The sequence below is a fragment of the Oncorhynchus mykiss genome, chromosome 20, assembly GCF_057628025.1.
Source record: "Oncorhynchus mykiss isolate SJ-2025 chromosome 20, ASM5762802v1, whole genome shotgun sequence".
NCBI classification, from domain to species: Eukaryota; Metazoa; Chordata; class Actinopteri; order Salmoniformes; family Salmonidae; genus Oncorhynchus; species Oncorhynchus mykiss.
Window position 1 is genome coordinate 32024228 of NC_143041.1, and position 10724 is coordinate 32034951.

Genomic DNA, 10724 nt, shown 5'->3' on the forward strand with positions numbered 1-10724 from the left:
AGGAAGTAGATATTTCAGCAAAGCCAAACAACAGGTATTGTGTTGATGAATATTGAAGCAGACCTTTAATTAAAAGGAAAGAGCCTAACTGCTGTTATTGAAATGCTTCCTCGAAAAGTATTACTAAATAAGTACAAACTGTCGGATGTCTGTTTGCACAAGTCGCATACAACACTCCCCATCGGAGACCAGGGTTCAGTCCCAGTGTCCACCCTTCCCACTGTTCCTCCCACCTGCCTGTCTCCCCCTCTGATTTCCTTACTGTCTAAATTAAGTTAAAATACCTCAAATATATATTTGAAACAAAAGGTAATGGCACCATTTGAGACATGCTGCTGTGCAAATCAAACCCACTTCTAAAAGTGAAGTGTGAAAATACATGATTGAATCGTGACCTTACTATATTGAAATGACCATGAAGATTGCAGTCACAGGCATAGGTAGTGGTACATTGGCAATGTTAACATAGAAAAAAGGAATCTGCATTAATATAGAAAAGTATCTGGTAGTTTCACTCTAGACGAGAGGATTCCGTTGTTGTCTATCTTTGTTGTTCACATTGGATTCTCCCAGCAGCACTGAGCTGTGGATGATTCCTAGCCTGGTCTCTTCATAGTAAGGTGCACCCATGTCCCTCCCCAGTATGATGTCATGTGTCTGGTCAGACTACCACAAGGGGTACAACACAGTCAGCCTCTGCAGATTCTGCATTGCAAAAGAGTCCAAGAATGCTGGCCTGCTTCCTACAGAGTTGCACTTAAACAGCATGATGTGCCACACCTCCGAGTTGTTCAGCAGGAGGGCCATGTTGAGTTGGGACATGTACCAGATGGTCAGGCATCTTATTTGCACCAAGCTGGAGCTGTCTGCCTGGTGCAGCAAAGAGAATGAGTGGTCCTTACAGGTACACTCTTGGGCTGATGACGCCACAGGCCACCAGATCATGGACACCTGCACAGTATAACAGGCTGTGGTCAGTCACGTGGGCTAGTTTGAACTCTGACCTGAGGAGGCTGGAAACTTCCATCCATATCAAGCAGTACAACAGCCTGACCAAGGTGCCTGAGGGCCAACATCACCACAAGGCCCTCACACAGCACAGCAAGTGTGATTAGCACTCAACTGTGTGTGGAGAGAGAAACAGACCACAGTCCGTTTAAACAGAGAAGCACATCTCAATGAAGTCAGGCCAAGATGGTGCCTCTGATCCCTTTATGAAATGGATCCTGTTCCCCAGCCAGAGACTGAGGAAATCTTCGGACCTAAGTAAACAGCTTTTGGATGATGAAGAGAGAACGTCCAATCACAGTCTTTTTTATGTTTGTCACTCTGTCCAGGCTGAGCTGCTCCATGGGCTGTTTAAGGCTGTCCTGACCAGCTGGAATGGAGGATATTGGCTCAGGAGCCTTGTTAGGACAGGGTCACATCTGTAAACAACAGAATGAACAGTAAATATAAACAGTTCATCCTGGTCCTCACTCAAAGATGACTCCCACAGTACATCTAGCAAGTCATTAGAGGTCTAACATGATTTTAATCTATATACTTGGCGCATTCCTATGTCTTTCCACATTTTTTTTTTTTTTTAGGCCAACGTGTAGGACTTTAACTATGCTTTTGAGTCCGCTAAAGCGCTACTTTGTAGTGCCCCAGTGCTTGCCGTCCCCCAACTTTGACAAACCTTTTAAGTTAGAGGTAGATGCTAGTATAGTGGGGGTGGGTGCGGTTCTCTTACAGGAAGATGAAGACGGAGTGTATCGGCCCGTCTGTTTCTTCTCCCGTAAGTTCAACTCGTGTCAGTCAAGGTATTCTACAATTGAACAAGAGACACTGGCTTTATTGCCTGCCTTACAGTTCTTTGAGGTATATGTGGGCTCCAGTGCCTTGCCTGTAATGGTCTTCACGGACCATAATCCATTGGTGTTCTTGAAACAAATGTACAATCAGAACCGCCGCCTTATGCGGTGGGCTCTGATTGTACAAGGATATAATGTACAGATAGCCTATGTGAAGGGCTCGGCAAATGTGGTTGCCGACGCTCTATCACGAGTTTAGTAACTGGGGATGCGATATGATTTTTGTTTTTACAAACTGTATGTTTGCAATTTTTGTAGGCGTGCGTAACAGTCCTACAAATGTACCTAATAAACCAATTAGGTACATTTGGGAAGTCTTGATACAACATTTTCAACATATATGCACTGGTTCATTGGATCAGTCCAAAACGTTGCACATACACTGTTGTCATCTAGTGGCCCAAATCTAAATTGCGCCTTGGCTGGAATAATACGTTATAGCCTCTCTTGCATTTCGAAGGTGGTACAAATAAAAATATGCATGTTTTTTTCTTTGTATTATGTTTTACCAGATCTAATGTGCTGTATTCTCCTACATTCATTTAAAATGTCCACAAACTTCAAAATGTTTCCTTTCAAATAGTATCACGAATATGCATATCCTTGCTTCAGGTCCTGAGCTACAGGCAGTTAGATTTGGGTATGTCATTTTAGGAAAAAATTGAAAAACTGGATTGGATCCTTTTAAGTGACATATTGGCAGACATTTAGCCTCATACCTGCTGTAATTGCCTGATTGTTTGGAGGTGTTATGCAAAACCACAAGAGGGCCTTGGATGGAAAAACAGATTATTTAGCAGTGTGTTTATAGACAAGCTATTGCTTAGAAGTATATTTCTAGTATGTTCCAGGGATTCTGAGAACATCTATTAAAGATGTGAGATGTGTGCCAGTAACTAGTTTGAGTGTTTGTTGGTTGTGATCACTGATCAGGAACGCAGGACACATCCAGCTGTGGTCTACTAACTCCCTCCCTGAGAGATGAGTGTGTCCCTTTGCTTCAACTCGGGAGGGGCATTGGATACTATGTGCAGTTCCTTCTGGAATCACATTCACGTGCCCGCGGACACAAACACACTTGCTGTTTAATAGTGCAGAACAAAAATGTAATTATGGACAGGATTACACAAAGGCTGTTATTTATATGCATTGGCTTGATAAAAAGGGTGATACAATTCATAGTTTGTTCAAATTAGCCTTTGTTCAAAATGTCTGGAGGTCAAATTTCAATTTAACAGCCAATCAACTTAATAGTGTTTGTTTTTGATGAAGACACCCTCATGACTGGTTCAGTTACAAAACAAATCAAGAGGGTCTTCCTATCTGTCACAGGTCTCCCCATAGAGCCAGAGATTTGTTTTGGTCTCCCCATAGAGCCAGAGATTTGTTTTGGTCTCCCTATAGAACCAGAGCTTTGTTTTGGTCTCCCTATAGAACCAGAGCTTTGTTTTGGTCTCCCTATAGAACCAGCGCTTTGTTTTGGTCTCCCTATAGAACCAGCGCTTTGTTTTGGTCTCCCTATAGAACCAGAGCTTTGTTTTGGTCTCCCTATAGAGCCAGATATTTGTTTTGGTCTCCCTATAGAACCAGAGCTTTGTTTTGGTCTCCCTATAGAACCAGAGCTTTGTTTTGGTCTCCCTATAGAACCAGCGCTTTGTTTTGCAAGCAGTTGAGCCCCAATAGAGAAATAGAAATCCTCCCAGACTGCCAAGACCATGCAGACCAGACCCAGACTCTTCCATTACTCCTAAGGGGCCATATCCAGACCTCTTTGGTTCTCATTCAAACCATGTACCACAGTGTGGCCAATGTGTACAACAGTTCCAATGCTCTGTTAACTGTTAATAATCCTCGCTTGCAATACAGTTTTGGAAAGCTTAGGAAGTCTACCTTCATATCACCCAAAAATGATTTTACAACTACAAAAGATACAACTTACTGTGTGCCGTTCTAATCACTCCACCATTTCATAGATGCAAAAATGCTAAGTTCGCCTAATTTCAGTTGATGTGACAACACAAGCAATTTATAGTGTAGAAAATCATTGAACCATCTAAACCACTGTAAAATATATTTTCATTAGCCAAAAATATTGTATTTTCAGCCGTTTGAAGCTGGTGTACAAAAGTAAAAGGTGATAAAAATCTACTTAAGAATGAGAAGCATATAAATAGCGCACATAGAACGGATCTACCGCTTCTTAGACTTGCTTTCAATGACTGGTCTATAACTCACATTTCTATGTACATTTGATTGGGTCGCCCAAAAAGTTATACATTGCAGCTTTAAATTGATGTTGAAGGTTTACAAAATCATATGCAAACAAGAATAGTTTTAAGAACGAGTATTTCACGCTTTGACCAATTACCCTGGAGTCAGAAGTGCGATCTTCCTTTTTGTAAAAGATGGTAAAAATCATAATTTCGTCTGGACTGTCAAAAACACATTAGGCCTAGAACAAATCAGTGCTGCTGATAGGGCTACAAATCATAAACTGGGAACTGGAAATGTCTTGGTGAAAAATAACTTATCACTGACGTCACTCCCCGGTAGCAACCACCGCTGAACACCGCTTACAGGACTGAAAAGGGGTTTGGGGAAATAATGATTTTCCTGACGTCGGGACTTGGGAACTACATATCCCAAAAGGCCACGCTTTGACTGATGCTGCGTTCACAACAACTGGGAACTCCGAAAAATACGAAATCAAATCATGACGTCAGTAATATTCAGGACAGAAAGTCTGAGCTTTAGAAAGATGCCCGAGTTCCGAGTTGGAATTCCAAGTTGGATGACCGTTCAAAACGACTTTTTTCCCCCAATCGAAGCTCGTTTTTCCCCTTGGTCCCAGTTGTTTTGAACGCACAGAATTCGGAGATTTCCGAGTACCCAGTTCCGAGTTGTTTTGAACGCGGCATTTGTGAAATTTATATATTTATGGTACTTTGGTTTGTTCGGTCTGACAGCGGATTTGCTCAATGTGTAGCTCAAGCGCACCTAGCAAATGCAATGGGTGTAGACGGAGAAGAAAATAGAGACCCAACTCGGCGGAAAATATTTTCCCTCCAGCAGGTGACGTTTTTTCGTTGTATGGGAGGTCAGTGAGAGTGTCGGATTTGGTCAACAACAAACATTAATGGCTCATTTGCTACGTGAGGTTTATTTGATATAATAAAATGTTCGTAATGCTTAAGTTGTTACGAGTGCACTGATATAAGTAGGACACGTGACATCCCGGCAACTTTGAGAAAAAACACTTTACATTGGAGTTGTCTCGAGGATGCCTATTCATGATATGAGTCTCTCCATTGAACGCATGCAGTTGACGTCAACAACCCTTGTCGAATTGAGTTCCACAGTTCGAGTCATAATACCTATACAACGACCGGTAAAACCCGGAAATTATTCCAATTGTTTTTCCAAGATACATTTTCCGTGGGGAGTTTTAGAACTACTTTATGGAAGGTCTATGTTTCATGTAGGTTTACCCTTGCATTACGTTTTGCCTGTAATGAAGCGCTAATCAGCCGCTAATGTGGCTATCATACAGAACTACACTTCCTGTCGCAACCTTTGACGTCATCACTTAAGCAGGGTAGGAAAAACATCCACATTTCTCGATGCAAACTCATTGCAAAGTAACCTAGCAAGTAGATATTATAGCCTTTTTAACTATTTTGTTTAGGTCAAATCTGTGGTTAACTAGATGCGCCCACCAGACAATAGTTAAGTTAGCTAGCTGTATCCTGGCACTGGTGGGCTAACATTAGCTTGCATGTCACTAACGTAAACTCACCCCATTCCGTACAAATGTGCGCAACCGCAACATTCAAACGAGGCTACCAAGTGGGACTGTGTTGACGTCAAAATCGGGGGTGTGAACTAGGTTTCTATTCAAGCGTTGATCGACATGGTAATGGCTCTAGTATTAATCCAATAGTATTGGAGAAAAGTTGAAAAAAACTGACCCTCCGTTACATCTTGACGTGTCGTAACGTACAGCACGTATAAAGCAACTATTTCTGTTTTACAATCTCTTTCCACCAGGTGTAGCACTTCTATCATCCTTTAAAAATAAGAAATGGACAGTGACGAGGGTAAGGGGGATACCTAGTAATTTTTTTCGTCATCATTGCATGTGATCATCATTCTCAAAGCCGCTGTTTACTTCTAAGATCACTTTAGCACCGCCCTAAAAACCCAATTCAAATTCGACACAAACCTTCAAATAGGTATCTAATCACACAAACTCTTTATAGTGTTTTTATTTACATTTTAGAGGCGATAAGTTGGACAGATCGAGTGAAAAAAAACAATTTCCCCACACATCTCTCAATTTCACTATCACACATTAGTTTCGCTTCCCCACCCGCCACTTAAAATTTTTCGGGGCTCATTTCCTGCTTGAATTATGCAGAAACGGGCAGCGTTTAGGTAATGTAATTGATTCTGTTGGAAAGGGGAGAAATTGTGCTTTACAATGGTGTTGATCTGGAAGTATTACGTTTTTGGTGCGCTAAAATAAGGGCACTTGTATGGACTAAGGCGATGTACGAGTTATGTTACACAAAACACGTGCTAACGTTAACTAACTCAATGTACTCTCAACAATAAAAGGTCACAAGTCATTATACTAGCCTATGCTGGTTTTCTTTCTACTTGAAAGGAAGGTAACTTGCGTTGTACACGTAACTACAGTCGTTGGTTACCTAAGCTCATTTTCATAAGCAGCTACTGCTGTTAGGCACTTTGGTTGGCAAAATTAAATACAGATTGTTTTCCCCATCAACATACACACACTACCACAATGACAAAGCAAAAACAATTTTAGAAATTATATAACAATTGTTTAAAAAACGGAAATACCTTGTTTACATAAGTATTCCAACCCTTTGCTATGAGAGTCCATAATTGAGCTCAGGTGCACCCTGTTTCCATTGATCATCCTTGAGCTGATTGGAGTCCACCTGTGGTAAATTCAATTGATTGAACATGATTTGGAAAGTCTATATAAACGTCCCAGAGTTGACAGTGCATGTCACGAGCAAAAACCAAGCCATGAGGTTGACGCGATTGTCCGTAGAGCTCCCAGACAGGATTGTGTAGAAGCACAGATATAGAGAAGAGTACAAAAAAAATTCTGCCGCTTTGAAGGTCACCAAGAACACAGTGGCCTCCATCATTCTTAAATGGAAGAAGTTTGGAACCACCTAGACTCTTCCTAGAGCTGCCCGGCCAAACTGAGCAATCGGGGGAGGAGGGAGGTGAAAAATAACCTAATGGTCACCTTCCAGAAGGACAACCATCTCTGCAGCACTCCACCAATCAGGCCTTTATGGTAGAGTGGCCAGATGGAAACCACTCAGTAAAAGGCACGACAGCCTGCTTTCAGGTTGTCAAAAGGCACCTAAAGGACTCTCAGACCAGGAGAAACCAGGCATATTTAAACCCTTTACAATGAAGATCTGTGAAGTTATTTGGATTTTTACGAATTATCTTTGGTAGACAGGGTTGTCTTTTTTTTTGTTGCTGAGTTTATAAACAACAGCCTTTGTGCAATCCTGTCCATAATTACATTTTTTGTTCTGCACTATTAAACAGCAAGTGTGTGTGTGTCTCCGCGGGCACGTGAATGTGATTCAATAAGGAACTGCACATAGTATCCAATGACCCTTCCGAGTTGAAACAAAGGGACACACTCATCTCTCAGGGAGGGAGTTAATAGACCACAGCTGGATGTGTCCTGTGTTCCTGATCAGTGATCACAACCAACAAACACTCAAACTAGTTACTGGCACACATCTCACATCTTTAACAGATGTTCTCAGATTCCCTGAAACATACTAGAAATGAACTGCTAAGCAATAGCTTGTCTCTAAAAACACTTAACCTATCTGTTTTTCCATCCAAGGCCCTCGTGTTTTTGCATAACACCTCCAAACAATCATGCAATTACAGGAAGTATGAGGCTAATATCTGCCAATATGTCACTTAATCACACACATTGGCCTAAAAATACAAACCAATGTGGAAAGACACAGGAATGCTCCAAGTATATAGATTAAAATCATGTTAGACATCTAATGACTTGCTAGATGTACTGTGGGAGTCATCTTTGAGTGAGGACCAGGATGAACTGTTTCTATTTACTGTTCATTCTGTTGTTTACAGATGTGACCCTGTGCTAACAAGGCTCCTGAGCCAATATCCTCCATTCCAGCTGGTCAGGACAGCCTTAAACAGCCCACGGAGCAGCTCAGCCTGGACAGAGCTACAAACAGATAATAAAGACAGTCCGTGATTGGGCATTCTCTCTTCATCGTCCAAAAGCTGTTTAGTTTGGTCCGAAGATTTCCTCAGTCTCTGGCTGGGGAACAGGATCCATTTCATAAAGGGATCAGAGCCACCATCTTGGCCTGACTTCATTGAGATGTGCTTCTCTGTCTAAATGGACTGTGTGGTCTGTTTTCTCTCCCACACAGAGATGTCTTAATCACGCTTGCTGTGCTGTGTGAGGGCCTTGTTGGAGATGTTGGCCCTCAGGCACCTTGGTCAGGCTTAGTTGTACTGCTTGATATGGATGGCGTTTTCCGGCCTCCTCAGGCCAGAGTTCAAACTAGCCCACAAACTAGCCCACCTCCTGCTGAACAACTCGGAGGTGTAACATCTCACGCTGATCAAGTGCAACTCTGTAGGAAGCAAGCCAGCCTTTTTGGACTCTTTCACAGTACAACATCTGCAGAGGCTGACTGTGTCTTACCCCGTGTGTGGGTCTGGCCAGACACATGACATCATACTGGGGAGGGAAATGGGTGCACCTTACTATGAAGAGACCAGGCTAGAAATCATCCACAGCTCAGTGCTGATGGGAGAATCCAATGTTGAAAGCCTATAAATTTCAAACTAATATAGACAGCAACGGAATCCTCCCTTTTTCATATCTCCTGTCTGAAGTCAAGCTACCAGAGACTTCCTGTATATTTGTAATTTTTTATATACTGTACTAATGCAGATTCTTTTTTTCTATGCTATCATTGCCAATGTACCACTACCTATGTCTGTGACTACAATCTTCATAATCACTTTTGACCAAACAGAATGTTTATCCTTGTGGTGATTTCAATATAATAAGGTCAGGATTCAATCATTGCAGATGGTATATTTTCGCACTTCACTTTTAGGGGTGGGTTAGATTTACATAATAGCATGTCTCAAATTGTGCCATTACTTTTTTAGATATATGTTTTAGATATTTTCACTTCATTTAGACAGTAAGGAAATCAGAGGGGGAGACCGGCAGGTGGGAGGAACAGTGGACACGGGGATTGAACCCTGGTCCCCAGCGGGGAGTCTTACATGCGACTTGTTCCGGGGAATGTTTCCACTACAACACGGCTCTGCACAGAGAGTGCCATTTCTTGAAAAGAAAGTACATGTTATGTAATTCTTTCTCTAAACAACAACAGACTTTAAGGGTATAGATGGGAGGACTGAGTTGTCCAACACTGGCTCACTGCAATAAATGGCTCCTGCTTTCCACTGGTGCCAAAAGTCTTGTTCCCCTCATGGGAGGGAGCCATGCATGCAACCTGCTCCTGTCTCTTTCTGCATGACACTTCATAATTAAATGCTCTGCAAATTGCCACCATCTCTGTTCGGCAAGTTGTTTTGTATGCAGTCAAAAACGTGCCTGCTGGGTGCACAGTGCAAGCACATATGAAAGTAATATGAAAAATAAACATGGTTGATGACAATGTTTACCAATTTTGACCAAACCCCTAAACTAAGAAATCAGGGCCCATTGATACCCCCCAAAAAAAGAATTATCTTCAGTCAATCGCCATAGAAACTATCTATGTGATTTGTGTAAACTACATGCTTGTGTGTGTATAATGATGATGAAGCAGAACATAGTTTAGATTTCTACACTGGATGTGGACATGAATGTTTTCTGCTTCCATTAGCTTTTTTATTTAACTAGGCAAGTCAGTTAAGACTCTTATTTACAATGACAGCCTACCTTAGCCAAACCTGGACAACGCTGGACCATCTGTGATCAGGCACTGGACCACTGCCCAATCACAGATGGTTGTGGTACAGCCTGTGATCAAACCAGGATCTGTAGTGACACCTTTAGCAGTGCAATGCAGTGCTGCAGACCGCTGCGCCACCCGGGAGCCCTAGCTTTAGTGCTTTACGACAGGGAACACAACCTGATTGTTTTGTATGAATAATGGCACATGCAACGCTCCCTTGCAAAAGAGACCTTGGTCTCAATCTGACTCTGCTTAAATAACGGTCAAATAAAATAAAAAAGATAATCTTCCTCAACTTTCAATGGGATTGTGTTCCATCAGTGTTTGAAAGACCGTAAGGGGTTGCAAAAAATAACCACTTGGTGGCAGTGTAGACTTATCTGAACTACGAGGCCAGTGTGTTGGCAGACACTTGTCCTAGTAAGTAGATTCAGGAACAGAGGCATTCTGTTCCACCAGGGAGAGCACATGTCCCAGTACTCCTGTGCATACCCCTCTAGTCTCTTGCATTTTGGTCGACTCAACTGGGTTTATTGACCACTTGATATTTTTCCTTGTGGTCCTCTGTAAGTTAGGTTATTTGCCTGGAGAGTTACCATTCAAATAGGGAAAGTTTTTTTTCCAAGTTAGAATTTCATAGTGTATTAAAATAGTGTATTAACTTTTACACCTGTAGCTATATAAAGTCTTCTCAGTAATATCTACAATTATTTAGGATACCCTTCCCTTTCATGCAGCATATTCAACCCATCAATGTCTCCAACAGTCCTTTGATCCTGATACCTCTCCATCCATTCCTCCACAAAGACATGGAAATATTGTTGATATTAAT

General features: G+C 41.9%; 1 long non-coding RNA gene and 1 pseudogene across 2 annotated transcripts; one reads left to right on the forward strand and one right to left on the reverse strand.

The window, feature by feature from the left end:
- Positions 1–40: 40 nt before the first annotated feature.
- On the reverse strand, positions 41–1089 carry LOC110499284 (uncharacterized; annotated as a pseudogene). Its single transcript, XR_005037976.2, has one exon. The product of XR_005037976.2 is annotated as an uncharacterized LOC110499284 (transcript).
- Positions 1090–4580: 3491 nt separating this feature from the next.
- LOC149974570 (uncharacterized) lies at positions 4581–10201 on the forward strand. The gene is made up of 2 exons (XR_016489475.1): positions 4581–4928; positions 8028–10201. It is a non-coding gene; the product is annotated as an uncharacterized LOC149974570 (long non-coding RNA).
- The last annotated feature ends 523 nt before the right edge of the window (positions 10202–10724 follow it).